This window comes from Armigeres subalbatus, chromosome 1, assembly GCF_024139115.2.
Source record: "Armigeres subalbatus isolate Guangzhou_Male chromosome 1, GZ_Asu_2, whole genome shotgun sequence".
Taxonomy (NCBI): domain Eukaryota; kingdom Metazoa; phylum Arthropoda; class Insecta; order Diptera; family Culicidae; genus Armigeres; species Armigeres subalbatus.
The window spans coordinates 211,407,920-211,413,234 of record NC_085139.1 but is presented as its reverse complement, the minus strand read 5'-3'; the positions used below and the strand labels follow the sequence as shown (position 1 = coordinate 211,413,234).

At 36.2% G+C, this 5,315-nt stretch overlaps 1 long non-coding RNA gene across 1 annotated transcript; it reads right to left on the bottom strand.

Moving 5' to 3' along the window:
• Positions 1-3,235: 3,235 nt before the first annotated feature.
• Positions 3,236-4,973, bottom strand: LOC134210509 (uncharacterized). The gene is made up of 2 exons (XR_009978833.1): positions 3,618-4,973; positions 3,236-3,384 (listed from the first exon to the last, which is right to left on the bottom strand). It is a non-coding gene; the product is annotated as an uncharacterized LOC134210509 (long non-coding RNA).
• Positions 4,974-5,315: the final 342 nt, after the last annotated feature.

Sequence of the window (5,315 nt, the reverse complement as noted above, 5' to 3'; positions counted from 1 at the left end):
TTTTTAAAAATTTGGTTTTACGTAGAACCAGTCAAATCAAGGTACGTTACATGTTTTGGTGAAGAGTCCTAGTCAGAAAACGCATTATAAGTGAAAAAAAAACACAATTTCGTCACAAATCCAAAAACCAAATATACAGAAAGGCAAAGCATAATCTAACACAGGAGATCTAAAATAATTAAATACCAATACCAAAATATATCTTTGTCGTATTTTTAACGAATTATAACTGAAAATCCTTCTTCCACTCGAAACTTACGATCTGTTCGTAAAAAAACTGTTCTTAAATTGACATTTAAATTTTTTTATGGCTCAAATTCATCTAAGGTGTTACTAGGAAGCAAATGAAGTTACTACATGTGAAATAATAAGTAGAGCTCTTGTTAATAAATAGAAAAACATATTATTTGTTGGTGACAATATAGTTGACACTGCCTTATAAAGGGTTAATAACTGTGGAAGTGCTTAATGAACACTATAAGCTGCGAGGCGGCTCTGTCCCAGTGTGGGGATGTAATGCCAATAAGAAGAAGAAGAAGATGTTTGTTATATTGCTGTTCCAGAGAAAACTTTCCTCTTTCCGGTTGAATATTCAAACTACCGCAGCTGTCACTTCATGCCTTTTCTCTGTTGTTTGGCATGGCACTCTACGATGACAACGCCAAATACCAGGTTTTTGTTTCAGTGTGTCGAAGATCTGCAGGCTTGCGGTAGAACTTTGACAGCTGCGGAAGAACTTTGCGGAATCCGTAAAATGGAAAATTTTGAAAAGATCCGCAATACATTAAACAGTTAAGAAACATTGAAAAATTGGTGGCAATATAGTTGCCACTGCCCGTCAAGCGGGACAATATTGGTGGCAATATATGCCACTGCCCGGCAAGTGGGAAAACAGGCAACAACAAAAATAAATAAAAGATTTTTTAAAATTAGGTTTTATGTAAAACCAGTCAAATCAAGGCACGTTACATTTTCTGGTGAAGAGTCCTAGTCGGAAAACGCATTACACATAAGTGAAAAAAAAATTTTTGCGCTTTTGTGTTCCCAAGGGAAAAAACACAATTTCGTCAAAAATTCAAAAATCAAATATACAGAAAGGCAAAGCTTTTTTCACGCTAATCACGTAATAATCTAACACAGGAGATTCAAAATAAATTATACCAACGGGAAAAAATATATCTTTGTCGTTTTTTTAAAGAGTTAGGTATAACTGAAAATCCTTTTTCCACTCGAAACTTATGATCTTTTCGTAGAAAAACTGTTCTCAAATTGACATTTAAATTTTTTTATGGCTTAAATTCATCTGGGGTGTTACTAGGAAGCAAATAAAGCCACTTCATGGGAAATAATAAGTAGAGCTCTTGTTAATAAATAGAAAAAAATATAATTTGTTGGTGGCAATATAGTTGCCACTGCCTTATAAAGGGTTAAAGGGTAAGGAATGATGAATTATTCAACTTCCTATCAGTTCATAATATGCACATTGCCATTATAACTGAAACATCTTTAAAACCTGGTCTTTTCATAAAAAGAGATTCAAATTATTTTATTTACCGAAATAATCGTCTTGACAGCGCCTGTGGTGGGGTCGCCATTGTCATTAATAAACGTATCAAACATAAATTATATTCTTCGTTTGAAACCAAAGTTTTCTAAACCTTGTAAGTTTCTGTTAAAACAAATTTTGGACAATTCTCTTTAATTGCTGCCTACTTGCCTTTCCAGTGCAATGGATAGCATAGAAATTTGTTGAGAGCTGATCTTCAAATTCTAACTCGCAACAAATCCAAGTTTTTCATAATTGGTGACTTCAATGCCAAACACCGTTCATGGAATAATGCTCAAAGCAATTCCAATGGTAAAATTTTATTTGAAGATTGCTCTGTGAGATATTATACTATTCAATATCCCAATGGACCAACTTGTTTTTCTTCCAGTCGAAATCTTTCTATAATTTTAACGGATTCAAGTCAGCTGTGTGGCCAATTGGTAACTCATACTAACTTTGACTCTGATCACCTTCCTGTGACGTTTGAAATCTCACAAGAAGCCATTAATAATCCAATCAAATCTACTTTTAATTATCATAGAGCTGATTGGGATTTATATAAAACGTACGTAATGTTGATATTCCTCTCGATACCAAAAGTGATATTGATAATGCTCTCGTATCTTTGACAAATTTAATTGTAGAAGCCAGAGGAAATGCAATTCCTAAATGTGAAATTAAAATCAACTCCATTATTATTGACGACGATCTTCAGCTACTTATCCGTCGTAAAAATGTGAGGCGAAGGCAATACCAAAGAACTCGCGATCCCGCGTTGAAAGTTATTTGGCGAGATTTGCAAAATGAAATTTAAAAACGTGCCTCTATTCTGAGAAATACCAACTTTGAGAATAATGTCTCGAAGTTCGATCCCAGTTCGCAACCCTTTTGGAAATTAACGAAAGTTCTTAAAAAAACCTCAAAAGCCAATTCCAGCGCTTGAAGAGGGAAATAAAATTTTATTAACAAATGGCGAAAAGGCTCAACATCAAATCTCCCACTGGTACATTGTGACTATTTGAGATCGAAGTAGGTTATTGAGCGGAACGGGTGCAAAATCATTTATCCGTCACTTTTTTGTATCTTGTGGCTTTTTGCCTAACTTTAGAAGAATTTTGAGTTTGACAAAAAAAGTCTTTATTTTTGCCTTTCTCGTATACCAATTATGTAATAAATTTACCCATACAAGGCTTGAGTGAAATGCTTATAACATTCATCATAACGTTCTGTATATAATTCTACAAGAACTGAATGAATATCATAATAGCTCTTCATCGTAAATGGTGCCAACTAGCTCCATATTACTGTTTTACGACTATTCCCCATATATTTGCCATATAAACTATAGCTGGTATACCATTGAGTTTAGCAAACGTTGACCGATTTGCCTGAAATTTTGCTCATAGATTCAGGGCATCAAATAGAACAGAATGAGAGGGCGGCCCATCAAAAAATGTGTAAATTTGTTTTTTGAGCCACCTTATTGTTCATAGATCCAATTGAAATCGGAATACGTCAAATACCTCGTTATACCATAACGCTGTCTGATTTGTACTTCCTCCAATTCTGTTCACATAGAGGGAATCTGTACACTTTATACGATCAAATTACATCAGATAAGAGTGCATTAAACAGAATTGAAAGTTTAGGGAGTAGCCATCACAATACGTTAAAACACTAAACTAATTAGTTTAAAGCTTATAAAGTTACTTTATTCAACATTGAAATACATATACAGGAAGCTTTTGAACAATGGCCCATTCGACAAAAGGAGTCCAACGTTGATGCCTGATGGTCGGGTAATAAAATCCATCGGCCTGTTTAATGTTTGTATTCTGGAAAAAAAGAGTAGAAATATACATATAAATGTGTGGAAGCAGGTCACAAATGTCGCAGTTATTGTAAGAATATTCTACCAATTCGGTAGAAACTAAATAAAGTAATTAGAACGACTGTATTCTCCGCCTATTGTTTAAAACTCAGTATTGACATTATTAATTTTGTTCGAACAATAGGCAAAGATTTAGCAGTTCAAAATCCAGTCTGTAGTGTTTCTTCTGAAACTTACCTTAGTTATTTTTCCCAGCGTGGTTACGTACAACAAAGTATTTTCGAAACGTGATATTGCCTCTGCGAGATATTCCCGTCCGACGGAACGCTAGGTTCCATTCTCAGAGGAATATTCGCAGGGCAATTGGAATCGCAATGAGGCCATGTTGTCTGTCCGGAACATTTTCACAAAAAAAGGGAAACACGACTGCTTCTGGTTTAACGAGAGAAGGAAATGAACTAACTGGACAAGGCGAACCGGCAAGGTTTTGTTCAACTCAGGTAAATGAGTTATTCATTTTCAAGCGTTCGTAGTGCTGTGCCTTAAAAATGGACATACATTTGTACGTGTACCCGGATCAAATGTTTGTTCTAAAGCTATCAGTACACTATTTGTCATAATGGCAAATATTCGTCTAGGCTACCTGAAATCCATATCGATATCAAGTCAGGCTTCTGGGTGAACTGAAAAAAGCTGCATTGAGTTGTACCCAAAGGTGACGTAGGACTGCGTAGCTATATGAAATGTATATTATTTGCAATTTTACGTTGTGTCTTTAGTACATTATTGATATTTTTCTTCAAAATCTCAGTATCAACCCTCTCTGTAACCAATACCGTCGACATCGTTGCGAATGATATTATCTATTTCCCAAATTATCGGCCGCGACGATTTGAAATCGTCGCAAAGCAAATCGTCGCCGAAATCGTCGCCAGCAAAAATGCCCATAAGATCTGTCAAATCAACTGTGAACAAAATTGTTTGATTTCAATAATCACATTATTTCCCGAAATTGAGTACTTTTTTTTCATGCATATTTTCAAGGTTTGGCTTTGAACTAACACAGATTCAAATTAAAGATATTGGCGACGATTTTTAAGGTGATTAAAAAGTGTTGTTACCAGCAAAACTGACAATATTGGGTATAGTAATCGATTCAAAATTAATCGATTATCACAACCTAATCACAACGATGAATCGATTAATCGAAGTAATCGAATAATTTGCGGCATCTCTACACGTGAGTTACATACGAGCCACCAAGTAATCATTGCAGACACCACAGATGCAAATAAATTTTCTGTAGCGTAACATTTTACTTGTAATTCTGAAGGCAATGGCGAGAATGTTCCGCTGGAATAGCTATCAATACGATCGTTGCGAATCTACTTTTTGCAGTCAGTTGCTTGATAAGTTCCCACCAACTGAGTTCAGTGCGTGATTTCTTTTGTTTCGGACTGCAGAACGATGACGCGATCGGCCGAAATATTTGTTCTGCATTTCGCGGCCGGTAATAAAAATCAGTTCAGTGCGTGATTTCTCTTGTTTCGGACTGCAGAATGATCGCGCGATCGGCCGAAATATTTGTTCTGCATTGCCCGGCCGGTAATAAAAATCAGTTCAGTGCGTGATTTCTCTTGTTTCGGACTGCAGAACGATGACGTGATCGGCCGAAATATTTGTTCTGCATTGCGCGGCCGGTAATAAAAATCAGTTCAGTGCGTGATTTCTCTTGTTTCGGACTGCAGAACGATGACGCGATTGGCCGAAATATTTGTTCTGCATTGCGCGGCCGGTAATAAAAATCAGTTCAGTGCGTGATTTCTCTTGTTTCGGACTGCAGAATGATCGCGCGATCGGCCGAAATATTTGTTCTGCACTGCGCGACCGGTAACAAGAGTAGCTATCGAACAAGTAAGTGCAGTGCGTGTTTTA